This window comes from Lissotriton helveticus, chromosome 1_2, assembly GCF_964261635.1.
Source record: "Lissotriton helveticus chromosome 1_2, aLisHel1.1, whole genome shotgun sequence".
Classification (NCBI taxonomy): Eukaryota; Metazoa; Chordata; class Amphibia; order Caudata; family Salamandridae; genus Lissotriton; species Lissotriton helveticus.
This window is the reverse complement of record NC_136058.1, coordinates 257935396-257958536: the sequence shown is the minus strand read 5'-3', so window position 1 is coordinate 257958536 and position 23141 is coordinate 257935396.

The following is a 23141-nucleotide window of genomic DNA, read 5'->3' as shown; positions in this document are numbered from 1 at the left end:
ACCACCGCTGGCTTGAGGTCCTGAAGAAGCGACTCGTTATCTTTAACCCTGTCTGCTAACTTCGAGTGGTCTGCTCTCAAGAGCCCCATCCCCGTCGCCACTTGTGTAATATCCTGATCAAGGGACTCCTTTGTCGCCGCGATAGCATCCAGGATTTGATCAAGGCGCTTGTTCAGTCTTTGTTCCAAGGTCTTAGTCGCGCCGTCCCCGGCGTCTCCGTGCCCTCCCGCAGGGTCCATTGCCTCGTCTTTTCTGCCTTTAGGTTTCATTCCTTATTGACACTTGGTGCCCCTCTGTGCCAGCCAACCTCGTCCAGCTCGGCAAAGCGCACTCCAACTCTCCCAAGTTACAGACCAGGGTTGAGATCTGTGTGTTCCACCGAAGAGCCACAACACTAAGGTAACCCCCGTGACCTCTCCCCTTCTCCTGGAGCCAGGGATAACTTACTCCGATATCTCTCCACTCGGCTCTCACAGGGACTCTCAGGCACGCAGTCCTAGCAGGCCAACACGGTCATTCCGGCCCCCTCATCTCCCTCCCAGGCATAAGCCATTTCAGTCGCCATTCCGCTCTCGGGGCGCCCCCCCGACTCTTCAATGAAGGACTCCAGCCTCTCGTGACAACGCTCATCAAACTGCACAGTAGTGTGCCTCCACCCCGTCTCCGGGGCAGCAGCGCAGTGTCCCCAGCCGGTCGCCAGTAGTGCCTCTGTTCCTGCCGGTGTGTTCGTTACTAGTGCTCCAAGGAGGCCACTCTGCTCAGCTTGCCACTACCTTTCCCAGGCACCACCGCTGTCGGTCCCCCTTTGTGGCACTTTATGCTGCCCTCCACGGCCCCCGGCTGCACAGCGCCGCCGGCCTGATCCCGCCCCCACCTCCGCAGCGCCAAGACCAGGCCCGCAGCACTGCACTCACCGGTGGCCCTAGGAAAGGGCTTCCAGCCACCACCACACCATACGTACGGCCACTGAGTCCTGCTGCATCCACTTCGCAGTCCGGCTCCTTTCTGGGCTCCAAGCGCCTGCTCCCGGAGCCGCAGAGGCGCACAATGCTATCGCAGCTCCCACCTTGCTACGAAGCCGCGTCTCCCCGCAGGTCCTCTCCAGCGGTCCCGATGTTGCCGCTGACTGCACCACTGTTCCGCCTCCGGGCCACCGCCCGCACTACGGCGACACCGGCTCAGGGCTCCGAAGCCTACGCCATCAACAGTGCGGGCGCCATCTTAGGACTCCCGTCCTCTCGGCCTCCCCGACGCTGTGGCGGTCCGTTCTCCGTGCCACCCAGCGATCGTCACCGGAGCCTGTGCGGAGCGGCAGACTGCCTGCCGCGCTCCCTCTGCTACCGGTCCCGCAGCGCCTAGCTCAGTAGATCATGAGCAGCGGGTCGCGGGTTAATTCTTCCTGGCGATTCCGGCCGCCATCTTGTGACTGCTCAGCCGATGTCGCCGGCTCCACAAAATCGCAACTTTAAAGGGTGCCCCGAGTTACCAGGGTGCACCCTGGTGGGCAGAAAGGCCTCCGGAGTCGTTCTGACGTCCTTCCCCGTCGTTAGAACCGCCTCTCGGGCAGTTCGCAGGATAATCGGCGGCATCAGGCACGGAGCTAGCCGCTCACGCCGCCTCCGCCATCGGCGCCCAAACCACGCCCCCAAGCCGGCCTCTCTTAGAATTGGGACCAAATATTTTTTCCTAGCATCCGAATATAAACTGCAAAACATGATAAAATGCATAGTGTCCTGGTGGGAAAAATCATCACATTTACACGGAGGGCCCTCTTCTGGTTTACTCCAGGACGGGTAACTGCCCAGGGAATAATGGATTAAATTAAATCTAAATTTTATTAACAGATGTCTATAGAAGGGCTTAGTTACAGTTTTGAGATAGGGCTCAAGGGAAGGGGAACTCAGCAACAAATAATATGATCTCACGGTGGGTTTATTCAATTCTTGCTCCTCCCGAGTCAATCTGGCCCTATCCATAAAGATTGCTTTGGTCCATTTGATATCCTCCCTCTTGATACAGGAAGGGGAATTAAAAAGTTCCGGGCGCCCTAGCTGTAAGAAGGTATGTCTCACGTACTCCAGCCAGGCTATTCTCTTTGCATAGTCCAGGATCATAACATCGTGTAAAATAGCATGGTTGAGGGTTAATTCATCATTTAGCCAGGTCTTTAACCAAAATAATAGAGGAGCCAGTCTAAGTTTATCGGTAACATAGTCTAGGCCCACCTCCCCATGAATAGAAAAGGTAGGGGTTGACTGGGGGACAGAAAGGAGACGTCTCAGGAATTTGTTTTCCACTGTTTGTATTGCGGCCTGGCCCCTAACCTGTTTGCAAATCCTAAAAGAGCTGAGGAGGCCCTTGCCAGGGATAAACTTTTGATCTTGATTTGGGGTCCCCATGAGCCCTTGTCATCAAAACTAACCCCAAGATAAGGAAAAACTGTCATCCTTGATACTGCCTCACCCTTGCAGAAGAAGGATATGGGCTTGCCCCTATTTCTGTGGCGGCCCTCCACCATCGTGTGGGACTTCTTCGCGTTAATTTTTAAGTCAAGATGGTCCATGAAGGCACCAAATGATGCCAATAAACGCTGAAGGCCCAGACCAGTGCGTGCTATCAGGACTGCATAGGAGAGCCGGAATATTACCTTCTCCTACACGTGGAACGTCCCCCTCCAGTGCCTCAAGATGTTTACCCAGGCTGTTTATATAGATGGTAAAGAGGAGGGTTGCCAGGATACAGCCCTGGCGGACTCCTCTCTCTGATTTAAAACGATTGGTGCACCTGCCTTCCTTCGTAACCCGCACTATGGCAAACAGGTCCTGGTGCAAAGATGCCATGAAATTCACCAGTGATTTGTCAATCCCAGACTCCAATAAGATTTCCCATAGTTTTGACCTGTTCACCAAGTCGAATGCCGAGGAGAGGTCCATGAAGGCCAAGAACAAGGACCCCTCCTTGGCGACCGTATACTTGGATATTAACAGGTGAAGGTTGGAACACTGATCCAAGGTACCTCTTCTTGCCCTAAAGCCGTACTGGATATTTGATAAGCCCCCACACCCCTCGATGTTACCTCTAAGCTTGAATAACAAGACTCTGCCTAAGATCTTAATTGCAAAGTCTAGGAGTGAAATGGGCCTATAACACCCTGGGTCATTACGTTGGCCCTTTTTGAAAATGGGCACGATGATTGAAGTGGACCAACTACTAGGGAAAATATTTTCATTTGCAGCTGTAAAAACTTGGGTTAAAACCCCTGCCCAGAATTTAGGGGAGTACCTGTAGAAGTCAGCCGGGACCCCGTCCGGCCCTGGAGCTTTCTTCTTGGAGGTCTCCAAGATAGCTCCCTCTACCTCAGCTTGGTTAAAAGTTAGGGGGGCGCACTCCAAGGCCGTCCATGGCTCTTTGGGGGCTCCAGGCTCATTGTTACCATATACCTCTCTGAAGTGGCTAATCCACTTTTCGTCTGGGACAACACAATCCAGGACCGTGTTGTTCACATCTAAAAAGAGGGGTTGGTTAACTATGTCCCAAAACTGAGAGCTGTCGCGAAGTATGTCAGTAGACATTAGTTTTTCCCAGGCCGAATTTTTTATGTCCTTTTTCCTCTCGTTGATTGTTGCCTTACATTCCTTTCTCAACGAGGCTACCACTAACCTGTCTCTCGGGGAGGTTTTTAGGGCTGCCATTAACGCCTTATGGGCTTTGGAGCATTATGTGTCAAACCATCTGTGTTTCTTATCCACCATCTGAGATGGCTTGGCCGTCAATGCTCCCGAGATATGGGCGCAAATGCACTCAAATGCCCCCATGATCTCTGGGGCAGAAGCGCAGCGGTCCTGGCAAGTTATGATATAGCCCTCAGTGGTGGGAAATAAGTCATCCATAAAGTTCCCTGGTACTACTTTGGCCCATTTAAGTCTTCTCCCTTGATCTACAGGACGTAGGGCAGGCCCCGGAATGTCAGGCCGAGGTTTGAAACCCATGTGGTCTTCCCAGAATAACTTAAGCATGACCGGGTTGTGATCTCTATAGGTTGAAACTATAGCGTTGTAAAACACAGCCCTATGTAATATGCCCGGGGTCATGAAGACATAGTCCAGAATGGTACCGGGGTCAGAACCTTTAAACGTGACAGTTCTTATCCCTCCCTCTGAGATGCAGGCTTCATACAAATCATGGTTGGCAAGCAGCTACTCAAGGGCCTCCCCCGACTTAGTAGGCTCAAAATGGGGGGTCCCAGTGCCTAGCAGACCCTCCTGTTCGTCTAAAAAACACAGGTCACCACATGGATGAACGTTAAAATCACCTAATAAAATGAATTAGAAATTAGTGTAACTTTTGTTTTCACTGAGTATAATAAGAGCGTGGTCAAGGGCACCTATGTGGTCGTTTCCATTGGGCCTGTCGCAAGAATTATAAAAATTTAGTATTACAATCTTGCAACTATGTGATACAGCCCACTCTACGATTAGTAAGTTTTGTGATCCGCTTGGGATCATCTTAAAAGTGCCCTTAAGATTCAGTGAGAATAGGAGGTATAAGCCACTCTTTGGTCTACCGGCTGTGCTCGGAACCGCTGGGATTGCAAATGTGGTAAAACCATCCAGCCAGAAGTTTGGAGAAGTATCCCAAGTTTCTTGGCACCGTATGATGTCATGGCTGCTGATATACCCAGTCCAGGCAGCATCAGCCCTCTTTGATCTAGAGCCAGCTATGTTCCAACTGACCAATTTGCAAAACCCGTGGTCAACAGGGGCGATGGTACTAACAATATCGGATAGTGGAATGATTGACTGTCAATCAATTTCCTCGATGTCAGATAGGGGAGAAAAACGGTTTCTCAAGGGTAACCCATCAAACTCCTTGCTTTGTTGGACTGTCTGGATAAGGTCCCGCCTTGGTTTAGAGTGTGTGTACTGTGTGTAACCCACTTGCCCTGTCCCGGCGACTTCAATGTCCGGGCTCCTTCTTACTTGCGCTGAGTAGTTAGGCCTGGTTTGAATCATAGGTGGTAGGTAGAAGAACCCCAGGGGGATTGGTCTCATCTGATCTCCTCCCCTAACATCAGAGCCGTCCCAGAAAAGTCTATCGGCCATGTCAGGGCTGTCAAAATTGATAACAACGCAATCCCTCTGTACTAACTTTGGTCGTTTCCCAATCCAGCCCACCCTATTAGCGAATATGATCCTATCAGCCACTCGAGTCCCACCACTGCTAGCAGCTGCACACCAAGACTTAGCCTTAATTATTAAATCAGCCGCTGATTCTGTCGTTCAAGAATCGATTTATTTTCCCTGGCCCTCTTGCTCGGGCATGGGTTAGGTGGATTAAGTGGGTGATTAACACTCCCTTGAGATCCTGCCCTGTGGTGTCCTGTGCCTGCGGCTGTGTTAGCGCTCTGGGGATTTCCTTCGCCCTCCATGGTTGCAGACAACCCAGAGCTACATGTAGTCGGCTCTGAGATTGTGACTAACGAAACTCTACCAGAATCAAGTGGAGCGACCCCTGTGACAGAATGTGAGACTGGGGTAAGATCATTAACCAGTTTATCAATTAATGAGAATTTCTTCAATAACCCAGAAAGGCAAGTGTTCAGTGTGTCCACTATGTCCTTAGCGATCCCCACTAACAATGGCTCGATCCGAGCAAGGAACAATGTCTCTAACTGGTCTCCCAGGTTAATATCAAGGCCAGGGGTACAAATGGGGTACCCTCGGTGTACTCCGGTCTCTCCGAGTTCCGTGTAGCAGCACTGCTAGTGGTTTGTTGGCTCAATGACGAGTTCGGGACCACAGAATTCCCTTGTGGAGAGCAAACAGTTTGTATCAACGGCAGGTTCGCATTGGATATGACCACCTTAGGTTCAAGAGGGATAACAGGAGCATGTTTGTCAGCAGGAGATAGTGGGAGCGTGGGAGGTAAGGTGGCCGATAAGCTCAGTTCAAGTTCGGCGTTTGCAATTTCCTTAGACAGCGCGCCCACTGCAGATGACAAGTAAGAAATGATAGACTCAGAGTGTCTGGGTAACTTAGCCTTCTTTCCCCCTCATCAGCCAATAAGGTTTTCTTTCGCTTACCCATTGCGTAATGTCAAGGGGGTGGCCCTGCACTGCCTCCTCCGGCCCCGGACGGCCACAGACGGCCCGCCCTCTGCCCGGGCTCAGCCCGGCGCTGCTTGCGCTCTCCCGCGACGCGGGGAGAGCGTCTGCAATTTGAGCGCCTCCTGGCGCGGGTCCCCGGTGTGCGGCTTCCGGCCACGATGCCTGCCGGGAAGTGTAGTCTGGTGCCCCACACGCTCTCCCCCTCTCGGCAGCCGCGATGAGATGGTGAGAGCGGCGGCGGGGGGTGAGCGTGCATGACCACACAGGAGCAGCAGTCCTGCCTCTGCAGCGGCCCCCAGCGAGCAAGTATCAGGCAGCAAGGTATGCCCCGGGTGTTGCGTCGAGTCGAGTCAAAACTCAATTGATGTCTTTTCTCATTCAATCAATCAGGTCATTTGTAGAGCGCGCTACTCACCCGTGAGGGTCTCAAGGCGCTGGAGGAGGGGGGGGCTACTGCTGCTCGAAGAGCCAGGTCTTGAGGCTCTTCCTGAAGGCGAGGTGGTCCTGGGTAGTTCTGAGGTGTGTGGGGAGGGAGTTCCATGTCTTGGCCACCAAGTAGGAGAATGATCTTCCTCCGGCGGTGGTTTTGCGGATACGTGGGACGGTGGTGAGGGCGAGGCTGGCTGAGCGGAGCTGACGGGCGGGCCTGTAGAACGAGATGCGGCTGTTATTCAGGGCCCCTGTTGTGGAGTGCTTTGTGTGCGTGGGTGAGGAGCCTGAAGGTGATCCTCTTGTTGACGGGGAGCCAGTGCAGGTGTTTTAGGTGGGCGGATATGTGACTGTGGCGTGGAATGTCGAGGATGAGTCGTGCGGAGGCGTTCTGGATGCGTTGTAGTCGTTTCTGGAGTTTGGTGGTAGTTCCTGCGTATAGGGTGCTGCCGTAATCCAGTCGACTAGTGACGAGGGCATGGGTGACCGTATTTCTGGTTTCGGCGAGGATCCACCGGCAGATCTTACGAAGCATGCGTAGGATGTTGAAGCATGATGACGAGACGGCGTTGACTTGCTTGGTCATCGTGAGGAGGGGGTCCAGGATGAATCCGAGGTTGCGTGCGTGGTCCGAGGGGTCGGTGCGGTGCCCAGCGCCGTGGGCCACCAGGAGTCGTCCCAGGCTGAAGAGGATTGTCCGAGGATGAGGACCTCCGTCTTGTCTGAGTTCAGTTTAAGGTGGTTGAGCTTCATCCATTCCGCGACGTCTTTCATGCCTTCCTGTAGGTTGGTTTTGGCCGTGGCTGGGTCTTTGGTGAGGGAGAGTATTAGCTGGGTGTCGTCGGCGTAGGAGATGATGTTATGTTGTGTTTGCGTGCGATGGCTGTGAGGGGGCTCATGTAGATATTGAAGAGGGTTGGGCTGAGTGAGGAGCCTTGGGGAACGCCGCAGATGATCTCGGTGGGTTCTGAGCGGAAGGGAGGGAGGCGGACTCTCTGGGTTCTGTCGGAGAGGAACGAGATGATCCAGTCCCGGGCTTTTCCAAGGATTCCAGTGGAGCAGAGGCGGGTTATTAGGGTGCGGTGGCACACGGTATCGAAGGCTGCCGAGAGGTCCAGGAGGATGAGGGCGGTTGTTTCTCCGTTGTCCATCAGGGTCCTGATGTCGTCGGTGACTGCGATGAGGGCGGTTTCTGTGCTGTGGTTGGCTCGAAATCCAGACTGGGATGGGTCGAGCGAGTTGTTAGCCTCGAGGAAAGCGGTCAGCTGTTTGTTGACGGTCTTCTCAGTGACCTTGGCCGGGAAGGGAAGTAGAGAGATGGGGCGAAAGTTCTTCAGGCCGTTGGGGTCTTCCGTGGGTTTTTTCAGGAGGGCGTTGAGTTCTGCATGTTTCCAGCTCTCGGGGAAGGTGGCTGATGCGAATGAGCTGTTGATGATGTTCCGGAGATGGGGTGCGATGATGGTAGCGGCTTTGTTAAAGATGTGATGGGGGCAAGGGTCCGAGGGGGAGCCGGAGTGGATGGAGTACATGATGCTTATGGTCTCTTCGGAGCTGATAGGGGTCCAGGAGCTTAGGGTGGTGGTGGGGGCTTCTGGTTTGGTAGTAGTAGGAGGCGGGGGTTGTGGTCCGAAGCTGTCGTGAAAATCTGCGATCTTTTGGTGGAAAAACGAGGCGAGGGAGTTACAGAGTTCTTGTGTAGGCGTGATGTCGTTGGAGCTGGCGCTGGGGTTGGAAAGCTCTTTAACAATGTTGAAGAGTTCCTTGCTGTTGTGGTTGTTGTTGTCTAGTCGCTCTTTGAACGATGTCCTTTTGGTGGAGCGGATCAGCTGGTGGTGTTCACGGGTGGCGATCTTGAGGGCTGACATGTTTTCTTTGCTTGTTGATTTATTTCTTGGCCCATTGGCCTCTTCTCTTGACCATCAAGGCTGTTAAGCTCAGAATTCCTTCAAAACCATTCCTCCACATCCGGTTGTAATTCTGGCCCGGACAAATCTGTAGCGTTATTCAACATTGTAATCAATATCGCATGTGTGCGCAAAAAAGACAAATAATACAGCAGATGCTCCGTTATGAATTCTTCACAAACTCAAAGCATCAATATGAAAATAGGAGAGTTCTCCCCCTCCAGACTCTCTTGAGCATACCCGCTCAGAACCGATCGAGATATATGATTTGATATTGATTAGAACTTTGAATAACACTACACATTTGTCCAGGTCGGAATTACAAAGGGATATGTAGGAATGGTTTTGAAGAAATTCGAAGCTTAACAGCTTTGATGAAGTCATGGGGACACTCCCTAAGATGATGAAACACGTGTTGGCTAAAGCTTTAAGAAGGTCAAGCGATGAGGCCTATGGGCCAATAAATAAATCAACAAACAAATAAAAGACATCAATTGTGTTTTGACTATATTTTGTACTCTTGTGTTAATTGAATTGCATGTGCCTTAAAGCAGCATATTCACAAAATCCTCATACTTTACAGTAAGATGAAAGAAACGTAAATAATATCATTGTTAAAAGAATAAGCTGCAATTTTTAACACTAGACTGACATTTGACTTCAGCCTTTGAAGGCAGAACAAATATGCCAAGGTGAAAAAAAATGTAAAAGGAATTCATCGCGTTAGCGAATTATGAATGAATTAGATTAATTTGCATAAATCATCACAATTCTCTTAAGACTTAAAGATAATTTATAAATAGGCTTTCCTGTTTTCAGTTTCTATTTTTGGTAAATTCTGGTGGGGTAAGTGATTTCAATACCTTAAAAAAAAAGTGGTTATCAGTGGTTACACATTTTCGGGCCATTAAAAACAACAGAAACAGTGTTTTTCCAGTGTTTATGGAACTTTTTGCTTTTATAATTGCTTGATTTCTGCATTGATAGTGCGTGGTAAATAGATAGTGTGTATACAGTGTATATGAGGTCCAAATCCATTTTTACAAATAAAAATTATTGTAGTACACCATACAATAGTTCTTCAGTGAGTCTTTGTTCATGCGCGGTCTCTCTTTCCCTCCCATGTAAACTTTTATCTTTGAAAAGGCCCTCTCAACATTGGCACTTGACACTGACAGTGCCAAACTAGCCAGTTCACAATTTGCAAACTCTGGCCACTGACTTAGCTTTCCATGCCAATACTGGTGCGCCTGAGGATTGCGATTCTCTGGGACAGGTTCTGCAACATATGCGTTGATCTGGGTGCATATGTCCTCAGAATTATTAAAGCGGTCACAAATAAAGCAGTACATTTTAAAGTCTGGAGTAAATACCCCTTTATGGAAGGGATCTAGAACTTGTGCAGAATACCACAATGAGGCTTCATTGACTTCAAATGCCATGGTCAGTGAAGGGACTTTCCTATGTATCATTGTAAGCATTGCAAAATAAGAATTCCTGGATTGCTCCTCAGCATTTCTTTGCTTACCAAGTGGCGAGCATTCTACCATAGAACATGTTGCAGTGCCAAAGTCACTAAAAGTGTTGTCTAGTCTACTCCAAGGAGATGTTTCACATCTACACCAATTATGCTGAACACTTGGTAGACAAGGGTGTTTTCAGACGCTACTTTTTTTATTAGGTCCACCACTATGTAAATCTAAGAATGCAGTAGAGTGTACTCTTTTCACATTACTATCAATATACATTCAGAGATCTTCAAATTTATTGACTTTGACATCATCAATAAGAAAAAAGTCTGTAAAGGTCGCCACATGGATAATATAGCATTCATGGCGTCCAGGACTGAGACCATCGGCTTAATGACACTGTTGCGATGACTACAATGTACTACAAGTCAATAGCATTCTTCATTAACTCTAAAGATTGTAAAGATGCTTTCAGCATACCATCTAGCAGGGGCCAAAGATCTCTTAAAGGGAAACACTACAGCGCAGGTATCAATTTTTACTGGTCAACACACACCATATTAATTTACATAGCTGAATCACAGCAAACACAAACAATATCACTCCATTCTTTGTTAAACTTGGTCAGATTTTTTTCCAGCAGGGTTCCATGTTTTCCAAAAGTCAGGTGTCATGTTTTCATCACTACCCCAGATGCTTGGTGACAGCACTCTTTAAACATATAACTGTCACTTCACCTTGCATTGACATTTTAAAGCCTGGGGTGTTGGACACTTTGCCTACAATCAACACTGACTCGCTAGAAAAGAGGGCTGCTATATCAAAGGGTTTCACTCATTCTCTGTCTGTGGGTAAATGTGATGGTACATATTGGGAAAGATTCTTATGAAACTAGCCATTTTACCTATGAGTGAAAGGATTAAACGTACCCAAAATATCAAATATGATTTTGATATTTCCAGAATCTCTTCAGTTTATAAAAAACTTAAATAAGAACTAAAAATGATTTTAAACCCTGCATCTTTAGACTCAAGACCACAAAGTGAAAAAAGGTAAAGGAAAAAGAAACAATATTTTTGTGACATCCCTAAACAACACAACGCAAGCAGAATACAGTTAGCCCAGTCTTTCTTGCTTCTACCTTGTATAACAAAGTTGCATTGTATAAGCCCCATGAGGAAGAAATAAAAATTACTCTTTCACTCTCATTTTCCTTTTTTAGAATGGCTTTTAGTTTGTGGTTGTGCAGGTGTTTTTTTTAGTGTTTATATGTTTACACTGGTGAGGGCTATTTCCCCTTTGGTGGGGTTTTATCAGTTATTATAGGTTTAAACCTAAAACAGGATAGCCTATTTATAAAACATGTATAAATCATCACAATTCTCATAAAAAGTCACCATTAGTTAACTCAGAGAACTTCTAGAGGACATTAAGTAAATCTCCTTTCACTCTGGGAGACATTACGAGCCTTCTTCAGGCTTTGTAGTGCTTTACCTTTCTTAGAATGATTGATAACTTCGCAAACACCTTTCAATCCTTGGTTCACTGCTGATATCAAGAGGGGGAAACTGATCTTCAAACAATTTGAATGCTCTTGCAGGAAGGATTTTGCAGTTGAAATATAAAAATTATCAAAGAACTCAGATGAAATAACGTAAGGTAATCATGCGTGTTCATGCCCAATATTACGCGCCTGTCATTTTGAATTCTAGTAATTATTCCGAATACAGTTTTGAAAAACATAAATTCCTTAATGAACCCTGCTTTCTGTTCTGTTTAGATTCTACAGTAACAGTCTCTATGCAACTTATTATCGCAATTCTTCCATAACAATGTTGTTTACACAAGGTTGTTAATATCTATAGCTCCTTTTCTTCAACTAGTGCTGCTAACCTACCCACGTCCAAATATCACTTGTTCTCCAATACACAGGCCCTCATTACTTTCAAAGACCTCTGTATAGTACACCAAGGCTTTGTTTTCTCTTAAATCCCCCGTTGTTACAAACTCACTATCAGCATTATGTTCCACACCATATACAAATTCTGGATTAAAATCCTGGGGAAATGTGCCACCTCAAAATCATTCCTGTTCCTAAAACACTTTAACCAGGTTATTGTGTTAAAATTCTCCTGTCTTTTCGGTCTAGTAATCCCAAAACTAGGATAGCCTGTGGGGTGGCAGTGCATAATCAATCATCAATCAATCAAGTTCTTAGTTCTGACTTATATGACTTTATCTCACCAGCCTTTTTCTTCTGAACAAAGGGCAACTCAGGAAGAGCAAATACAGGACTCCTCAAGGAAGTGGAAATACAAGTTCTCAGATAGCTATGCTGGTGGAGGAGTGTGTAGCTAATGCAAACCAACTTTTTGGGAAGGCCTCCCTAACTGTGCCTGAAGCCACAAAGAAGCATATTTTGAGTTTATCCAGAGAAAGGACAGTGCTAGGTGTGGGTACGACCTACGCTTACACATGAATGAGATACTTGCCAGTAAGAGGAAGGAAGTTGCTGGGCTGGGACTTTCTACCCAGCCACCACAAACAGCAATATAAAAAGGCCATCAAAAGCACCGAGGACATTTCTGGCCTCACTAATGTCCATACCGCTGAACCTCCTTTGCCGCACACAAGTTAGTGTTTTTTTAATTAACAATACATATGTTGGAGCTTAATATTTTTGCTATTATAACTATGAATGCAACATATAAAACAGATAACATTTACTTTGGTCTCATGTAACTGCTCAATCCATTTACATTTGTTATGTTCAATAACTTGCATTATGGGATTTATAGTCCACTGACAGTCTGAGAGGTTTTAGCCCTTCAAAAGTATTCAAAATGTAATATTACATTACAGTGTAATTACATAACTAAAAACAATAAGTAGAACACTTGTATTATGATTGTGGAAAGAATCAAAATAAATTAGTGCATTATAGGCTGTAGAGGCTTACCTTTCAACATAGGATGTTATGTGTTATTTAAAATTACACACGTTAATATAACCTAAATGACATTTTATAAACAGAGATAGAATACAACATTACAGAAGAAAAATGATGGTCACAATGTGGAAGATGTAGCGGATCAGGAGTCTAACAACAATTATATGTTTAAAGCAATGGAGATCACACCAACAGCCATTTGGTCTGTAACAACTTTTCCTACAAGAATTCAAACACCAAGAACTAGGAGAAATGTTGCAACATCTACACAACTATACAGAAACTCAGGAGTCAAAGATTCTTACCTCTCTGATCACTATTTCCTGCCAGAGCTGCTGGTTCAGGTGCTATAACATTGAGTTCAGAATTTGCACAAAAAAAAAAAACAATGTCATCAATCATCAAATTTGATACAATTAACACGCTTGAAAGAAAAATGGATGTGGTTATGTCTGCCATGACAGAATAGTATTGACATTTTACATGAAACAATGAAGTCCCTAAGAAATATTATTATTGAGGAGAAACAGCAACAAAAAAGACGACATTGACACCTTGCAATTTAAAATGAAAATTTTGGAAAAAGCTAACCGTCTAATATTTCCCTATATATGTGTTCAGCAATTACTTTATGATTCCAGGTCATGGGCTGATCAGCTGTCTTTGCTAATGTGGTGGTCTAGTGGTAGCCTTTTAGAGGGTAGTTGGTTTTCCTGAATCTATGGCAAATGCAAATAATGCTCTTTCTATATTTAGTTTTGCATTCTCAGATTTTTGCATGCAATCCTAAAAATCCCCCTTTTCCCATGAGAATTAAAGTTGACTTAGAACGTTGAATGTTTGCCTCTCTTTGTCTTTCAAATCAACCTGTCCTTATTTGCTATCCTCTACTTGCCTCCTCTCTCTGAACACATCATACTCTAAGTCACATGCATTTTTGCCATAATCCCTATTATTTTATTTCTGCAAATTGCCTACACCTAAAGTCAAAGATCACAACCCCTCCTTCAGAAGTCATATCCATGCAACTTAACAATACCTAATCTCCTGTAGCTTGTTTATTAATACCACCAATCACTTGCATAAATTCTCATACCCCCTCCCACTAAAGATCATACCTATTTCCTATAAATTGAATTAATCACATAAAAAATGGTGTAACTGCATGGAATGGTTTCCTTAAGAGCATATAATTAATCAAAATAACCAACCTAACCCACTGCAGAAAACACTAACCTAGGGTTACTGAGCTTCTGTGCTGCCTGGCATAAAGCTCTTCAAAGCTTTGTTAGGGGTACCAAGTGTTATATAAATGCAATTACAATACAATACAATGTATAACCTACTTGACCCACACTAATACTAATATCATACCACTTAGCTATTGGGCAGTCGATTGTAGTTCATACAGGATGCATCATTATTCCCTTACACTGCTTGACACTCACTCATGTAAGGCAAAACTGCTACAGGTCATGTCCATCACCCCATATTGAATGTACCAGTCCAAAGCAAGAAACCACCACTTACCATCTAATGGACATGGAATAAATTAAGATATCTGCCACCTCCTGCTGACCAACCAGGAACTTTAAACTGATCCTCCACTGCAGGACCCAACAACCATTAACTTTGCAATTCTATCTAATACCTCTACATCCATCATTGTGTTAAATCCTGGGCCCGATTCACAAAGGTAATCTTAGACATTTGGTCTAAACTTAGACCAAACATCTAAGTTCATGAGTTTGGGAACTCACAAAGGGCATTTACGAGTAGTATCTTTAGGTCCGCATTCGGGTCAGATCTCCACCCGAGTACGGACATAAAGATAGTATTCGTAAATGCCCTTTGTGAATTCCAAAAGTCCTAAACTTAGATGTTTATTCTAAGTTTAGACCAAACATCTAAGTTTACCTTTGTGAATTGGGTCGTCTGTGTCCCTTCACACGATAACCACACCTCAGTGGTAATCATGCACAACAAGGAAACACTTCCCACACAGGATCAAATCGAAGATAACACACTTGCATCCGTACAACCCTATCAATCAATCAATCAATCAATCAATCAATCAATCAATCAATTTGTAAAGCGCGCTACTCACCCGTGAGGGTCTCAAGGCGCTGAAGGGAGGGGTGTGTGCTGCTACTGCTCGAATAGCCAGGTCTTGAGGTGTTTCCTGAAGGTGAGATGGTCCTGGGTCAGTCGTAGGTGTGCGGGTAGGGAGTTGCATGTCTTGGCTGCCAGGTAGGAGAACAATCTTCCTCCGGTGGTGGTTCTGCGAATCCGAGGGACGGTGGCGAGGGCGAGGCTGGTGGAGCTGAGCTGGCGGGTGGGAGTGTAGAATGACAGGCGGTTGTTGAGGTATTCGGGGCCCGTGTCGTGGAGTGCTTTGTGTGCATTGGTGAGCAGCCTGAATGTGATCCTCTTGCTGATAGGGAGCCAGTGCAGGTTTCTCAGGTGGGCAGATATGTGGCTCTGGCGAGGGATGTTGAGGATGAGTCGTGCGGAGGAGTTCTGTATGCGTTGAAGGCGTTTCTGAAGTTTGGCTGTGGTTCCTGCTTACAGGGCGTTTCCGTAGTCCAGTCGGCTGGTGACGAGGGCCTGGGTGACCGTCTTTCTAGTTTCAGTGGGGATCCACCGGAAGATCTTTCGGAGCATGCGCAGGATGTTGAAACATGAGGACGAGACTGCGTTTACTTGCTTGGTCATCGTGAGGGAGGAGTCCAGGATGAATCCCAGGTTGCGTGCGTGGTCCGTGGGTATCTGTGCGATGCCCAGCGTCGTTGCCCACCAGGAGTCGTCCCAGGTGGATGGGGATTGTCCGAGGATGAGGACTTCCGTCTTGTCCGAGTTGAGCTTCAGACAGCTGAGCTTCATCCATTCTGCGACATCTTTCATTCCGTCCTGGAAGTTGGCTTTGTCGGTGAGGGGGTCTTTGGTGAGGGAGAGTATCAGTTGGGTGTCATCGGCGTAAGAGATGATGTTGATGTTGTGTTTGCGTGCGATGGCGATGAGGGGGCTCTTGTAGATGTTGAAGAGGGTAGGGCTGAGTGAGGAGCCCTGGGGTACGCCGCAGATGATCTTGGAGGCCACGGAGCGGAAGGGTGGGAGGCGGACTCTCTGGGTTCTGTTGGAGAGGAACGATGTGATCCAGTCTAGGGCCTTTCCTTCGATCCCAGTGTTGTACAGGCGGGTTATTAGGGTGCGGTGGCAGACGGTGTCAAAGGCTGCCGAGAGGTCGAGGAGGATGAGGGCGGCAGTCTCTCCGTGGTCCATCAGGGTCCTGATGTCATCGGTGGCTGCGATGAGGGCTGTCTCGGTGCTGTGGTTGGCTCGGAATCCGGACTGGGATGGGTCGAGCGAGTTATTTTCTTCGAGGAATGCTGTCAGCTGTTTGTTGACAGTCTTCTCGATGACTTTAGCCGGGAAGGGGAGGAGAGAGATGGGGCGGAAGTTCTTGACCCTACTGAGTATAGCATGCCAGCCATTTAGACAAGCGCTTCAGCACCTCACATAGTAGGTAGTAAGAGCTATACAAATGTCACAATACAATACAATGCAATACAATAGCTTGAAAAGGGAGACAGGAAAGGACAGAAAGAAAAAAGAAGGAAAATATCAAGAAAACTACGAAAAACCTAAACAGGGTTTGTATGTTTTTAAAAGTGTTGCAGGGATACTACATGGGAATAATATGTACTGCAGAGTTCTCTGTACAATCAGAAAGTCGCTGGCCCCAATCTTTATTAGATGGTTCTGTGAATTAATATGTTGACCGAGAGAATTATGTGTAGCCTGCAGGTCAGATGTTCTAGTTAGGGGTGGGCGGTAAACTCCGCACCGCTTTCTCATCGCAAAGTTTCTGCACCTCCGTGCTCTGCTTGTATTGTGGTGTTTGGCAAAAACTCTGCCTCCTGGCACCGTGTTGCAGCGTTTACCGGCGCCAGCACACCCCTCACCATTATGGGATGCTTAGCTAATAAAGTTATAGAATGTGCATGCTGGTGCTCACATAAGGATCTCAATACTGAAAATTAGCCCTCAAAGGGAGCAGTCCTTTCTCACTTATGATAGCAACATGAGGACACTAATGATGTGATTGCCGCGCTATCAACATTCACGATTGGGTGTCCTTAATACAAATGGAAATGAGGGTCAAATCAACTCGATGCCCCACCCCTACTTGAAATATATATTCACCTAAAAACCAGTGTGTTCAGGTATCTAGACCGATATTGGTCTCATCATATATACAGCACTCGCAGGCAGCAATATCGGAAAACATTGCACCTTGCCATTTGTAATAAGCCGGCAATCATATTGGGCTCACTCATCTTTACTTCAAAGCTATGTGAAACAAACTAGGGTACTTCGATACTATCTTAGTCCTCTGTCCCATATCATCCAGGAATTCGGTATCTCCATCGTGTCATACGCGGATGACACGATGTTCTCTATTTCAGACGCTCTCAACTCAGACCACCGTCAACTTGTCCCTTGCCTTTCAAAAAATTGGATCCTGGATGTCAGACTGCAGACTCAAGTTGAATGGGGATAAGACAGAACTGATGATTCTGGGAAACAACTTCAATCCTCGTTTAGAGATTTCTGGACAACTAGTTGGGGGCTATCCCCCCTCCCCCAAAGCAGTCATAAAAAACCTAGACATGTGGCTGGACCAGAATTTAACAATGGAGGTACAGGCCAAAAAACTATCTGGCACCTGTTTTGGGATGCTACGCCTGATTAGGAAAATCATATCCCTTCTCCCAGAGGATGCAAGGAGGACTGTAGTCCAGGCCTTAGTGATATCGAGGCTGGATTACGGCAATTCTCTCTTTCTTGGTTCTACCAAATACGTAAGAAACAGACTTCAAATTGTTCAGAATGCAGCAGCACGACTGGTACTCAACATACCCAGGCATCAATCAGTCAAACCAAGATTGAGGGAACTGCATTGGCTCCCGATTCAAGCCAGAATCAAATTCAAGTCCTTAAGTCTGGCCCATTGAGCCATGTATGGGAAGGGCACTGCCCTTATCCAAAACCTGGTCGCCCACTATTTGCCCCACCGACATCTTAGGTCTAGTACAAAATTCCTGATGAAAGAGACTACAATGAAAAGAGCCAGATGGGGTGGAAGATCTTTCACCGATCTGATACCTACGCTCTGGAATAGCCTACACCCAGAGCTCCGACTCAATGAAAACGAAGCATCCTTTAGGAAAAAACTCAAGACATGGCTCTTCCCACAAGACTAAGTGCTCACTGCCTTTATCTCTGACTCACTCAGGGCTGAGATGCCCAAGAGTAGTCACACGCTTTACAAATCCCATAAACATAAACATACTCAAGGGCTTAGTTTGTTTCATAATATTGTTATGTGAGTTTCCCTTTTACTCTCCCACTGTTCCGGAAAAACGGAGAGATTAGGACCGCAGTTCACTTGTTCGACTTCCCCCAAGGCTTCCCCCACTGTTGCCATTCAACAAGCTCCATGTTTACCTTTCTGTGGCCAGAAAAAACTAATTCATTCCAAACTAGGCAGCATGTGCAAACTCCAGCAAATGTGTGCTAGAATTGACTGGGATGCCCCTAATATACCAATCGTAGGTTACCTTACACATTAGCAGTACCGCCCACTCCCAGATGACCTCCCGAACATTTTCTGCTGTGGGACTTATTTTTATGCGGGCTGGCACATCAGAGAGGGAATGGGGCATACTGTTGGCACAAGAGCATGACTTGGAGTGGCATAGACATGTATGGAACAGTCTGGTGCAAGAGGGTGCAGAATAGTTGTCACAGGTGAGGGCATAGCAAGATGGAACAGGAGAGCTCAGGGCAGACTAACACATAAATGTAAATCCGTATTTGTAAAGCGCAAACTACTCTCCCTTAGTGGGCTATCTTGGAAATTAAGTGAGCTATTGCCCAGAGTCACATGATGCTGAGCTAAGCTGCCGCTGGAGCCGGGGATCCGACCACAAACCCTGTGCTCCGAAGTCAGCTGCCCTGGGCGCTGAACCACACCTCTATACCTAAGAAATGATAGCACATGATAGTTGACCACTTTGTGTATACCTTAATTTGCACTGGTGCAATGCTTTTCATATGTTATAAAGTAATTCACTGCATTCGTGTGAAAGCCTGCTCAAGTCCCCTCCAGCTTTGAAAGGAAAGAACGCTTCTTTACCCTCAAGGCAGGGACTGTGATTTCACAGACTTCTGCTGCTGTACTCCACGCCCTTCTCCTGTACACTGGGCCTGAGGGCCGGGAAGACACAAGCAGCTGCGCGTGCAGTAAGAACCCCTCGCCCCCTAATCTTGTGCCATTGTACCGATGCATCTCTCCCTACTCCAGTTAGATTTAGTGGGATTCTGATGAAATCTTTTTATGAAAGGGTCCTTCGCCCATGTGCGTAGGAAGTGTGGGGGACGCGGGGGATATATCCCCCCCAGATTTTAGAGTGGGGGGGACATGTTGGACACGGGTGTGGGGACGAGGGGACAAAATCATTTCCCCTCTCCCTTCTGTTATTTACACCTCCAGTAGCGCCGAAAGCGCTACCTAATGGCCCTGCACTTGACCTGCCTGGAGTCAAAGAGGCCACCCACCCTCTGCCCTTTGTTATGCTGCAGGAAGACTCGGTGGCGGTCTGGTAAGGGCAGAGAAGGGATAAAAACGGTCTCTTTTCCTTCATACCCAGAGAAGGCAAGCACAGTGCCCACTTCTCCTGATCTGCCTCTGGCAGCTGCCCTCCTCCCCTCTCTCGTTTTTCCTCCATCTCTTTCTGTCTCTGTCTTGCTCCTCCTTAAGTTCTGATTTCAAGAGACAGCTCTTGTACTCTCTCTCTCCTCTCCTTTTTTCTTTATTTGTTTCCCTGTGAAATGGATCCAAAATAGGCGGAACACTTTGGCTGGAAATATCCTCATTTACTGATCTTTTATAATCCCAAAGAAAAACCTCAGGACGGAGAGAAAAAAAATAATTAAATACCTAAATAAAGCGATACAGAGTGGTCAGCAGACAGGCCAGATTGTTATTTACACCCACACACATTAGCGACACTTTGAAGAGTTTGTCAGTGAAAGCGCTACTTTCTTTTTTATCTTCTTTCTTTGAACAACATTGTTTTCCCAGGGTGGGGAAGTGCACCATTCCTAAAGGGACTGCAATACCTGGTTGATGGGTGGAGTGGAAACGTTTAATATGATCGTTTTCAACTGTTTTAATTATTTTAGCTTATAAAATGTGTACTGCGGCTCTATGTTCGGGGATGTGGTCTTTTTTAAACCAAACTGCTTACATTTTGAAAGGATATAAGCAATGGACATTGAAACGGGTCCCATCCTGGCCCTGTAGCCATGTCCCGAAATTTTCTGGCAAAATCACTTACTGATTTCTGAATAATGAGTAAACTGTTAAGGTAATCATTTTGTTCCTGAAAACATTTCACATGCTTTGCTTATTTTTGCATTCCTTATGAGTGTTTGTTTTTTCCAGGGTGTTATTCACTTTTTTCAAGCAGCGTTTTACTGTTGTCTAGTGCATAATTTGAAATGAGTCGCAGCACAATTGAGTTGGAGCTGAAGGCAGTGCAAGTTTCTCTTAGTGGGGCAGTATGGTGTTCAGTGTGGGAGAGGATGTGGCACTCTGGCCAGAGCTGCTGAATTTGGAACTAGTGCACCATTTTCAGCCTACATGACCAGTCCACTGAGATCACACTCCTGACAGAGCTCATTCCGATGCTACTCCTTAGAAGGCCCCCAATAAACCTTAGAAACCCTGGCTTCTTAGCACCCGCAGGTGGACCCTTGCGGTGGCAAGTATGGCTTAACCTTGAAGGTCTGTCCACCACAATCCATTCTGCAGTTCACCTCCAGTCTTGCAAGCAGGCATACGAAAAAGCACTCCCTAGATCGAAAGTGACACTGAGGTCACATGATCCTTGAGGCCAGTCCACTGCACCCATTGGTACCTCCATTGGCCTTTTTCAGCAGTAGTGGTGCAACTCACCAGGGATCAGTAATGTAGGATTTGCATGCACACCAAACTTAGGGGGTGATTATAATGGAGGTGGGACCGCCACGTCACCCCGTCAGGGGTGGTCCCACCGCCATCGGTGACTGCATCACCGCCAGCAATATTTCAATGGCGGGTAGTTCCCTAGCGGTCGGAAAGACCAACCGCTACGCATCCGACTCGGTTCTTGAGCCCACCAGTGCGGCAGAGGGGCTCTATGCTGGTGGTGCCTACCAGGCATCGCACTAGGGATTACAATACCCTTTACCTTCCAGCCTATCCATGGCGGTTCACCCCGCATGGAAAAGTTGAGGGAAAGGGACATTGGGGGCCCGTAGCAGGCCCCTTTCCCCCCAGTCCCCAGACATGGGACCCGGCGGGCATCTAAGATGCCCCCCTCCCTACAAATGACTGCACCATGTGGCAGGCACCGCAATGTGCCTGCCAAGTAGTGCAGTGATATGTAACATGTCAGTTTTTCATTGCGGTGGATGATGCAGTCAGCAGCACCTGCTGCAATGTAAAAGATAGGCACTGCGAACGCCATAGTGGCGGTCGCATTGTAATGCCTATCGTGGGGCCGCCACCTTGAAGGCCAGCGGTCCCATTCCCCGATTCGATGGCGGACAGACTGAAGTCCACCTGCCATCGTAATCAGCCCCTAAGTTTGCAAACTTCATGGTCTCTGCTTCATGCACAAACACTTTTAACATGTGCAGCCTGCTTCGGGCCACTGGAGTTATGCAGCAATGGAGGCCAAAATTATGTCGCAGTGTTGAATAAATTATGCAACAATAAAAAGGCTGCAGCGTAATGCGGTGCATTTTTGATATTTTATTATTTTGACATATTTATACATACTAGCAGCCTCTGCAAAACTTTTGCCTCATTAGTACATGTGTAAAATACAGATGCAGTAGTGGGAAAGGTGACCAGTCAACCTTTGCCAAGGGCCCTACACTTCACAGCAACATAAGTCACATTTCTTTTAGTAATTTTTGATCCGTCTGAGCTACAAAATTATTTTGGGGCAAATCGTTAGATTATGCAGCAGATGATGTATTATGTGGCAAATATGATACAGCCATAGGTAAGTGGAATTTTTTTTTCCACTTAACTTATTTTTGCCCCAGCATTGTAGTTGATCAATTTGTAAGTTCCCCAAACCCAAAAGTCGAGTTTGGGCACAATTTGCATTTTAAAAGCAGTCCTACAACACAGGGATACTTTTAAACTGACCTCAGGCTTCAGCAGTGCACACATGCAAACGCAGAAAGGGCTGCTGGCTTCTAAACTGCATGCCCTATTATATTCTAGGGACTTAAAGGTAGTTCTAATCCCCCTGCCCTATTATGTACTAGGGCCTTATAAGAGAGGTCATGCTAATCATAGGGTACCCTGACCCATAGTGCACCCTAGTGTATGTAGGTGTTTTCACAGTATCTTTAAGTGTCTCTTTCAGAATAGCACTGGCCCTGTGCCTGTTCAGGCAGAGGCCAGGGTCAGTCAGAGTCAGGTACCACCAGTACCAGTCAGCAAAACGTTGGGGAGTGCCCAGGGAACAGGATGTCTTTGCAAAACTAAGGAAGCACAAACTCAGAATTTAAAACATAACACCATGATTGAGGGGTTCTATTTAATAACCAGAATTGATTTCTATCCTAATGAACCCATTTTCCAACATTAGGATAAGGAAAGACTGGGGAAAAATCATAACGTTCTAATCTATACTTTGAAGTTTACATGCAGTTCTTTGGTGACAGTTAATAGCTCACTGTTCAATGTTAGGAATTTAACTTATAAACTGCAAATACCAAAAGAATTGCTCAGACAAAAGCAGTAACTCACTGACCTATTTACATGATATGCATTTTGTGATTTGTGTGGTACACGTTCTTTGCAGCAGGCACATTACCCCACTGTGGCTACCTTATTAAGAGTCAAAACTTCCACTAGACAAACCTCTGATCTCTCTCAATAAAGAACATTAATCACCGGAGTTATCTTCACATTTTTATTGTTGCCTGAAAATTGCTGGATACCAGCAATGCTGCAGCAGGTATTTTTCAAACCGTAATGCACTTGCAAGCACGACGCCCCCACCCTAAGTCAGCGACCTTTGTTTGCTTGGTGCATGAAGATGCAAGATTCATATGCATGTTTTTTTAACATTTGGTCTGATTACTGTATGACTGTAAATAACAATAAAGCATACATGCAAACTGTGACAACGGGCCCGATTCACAGAATG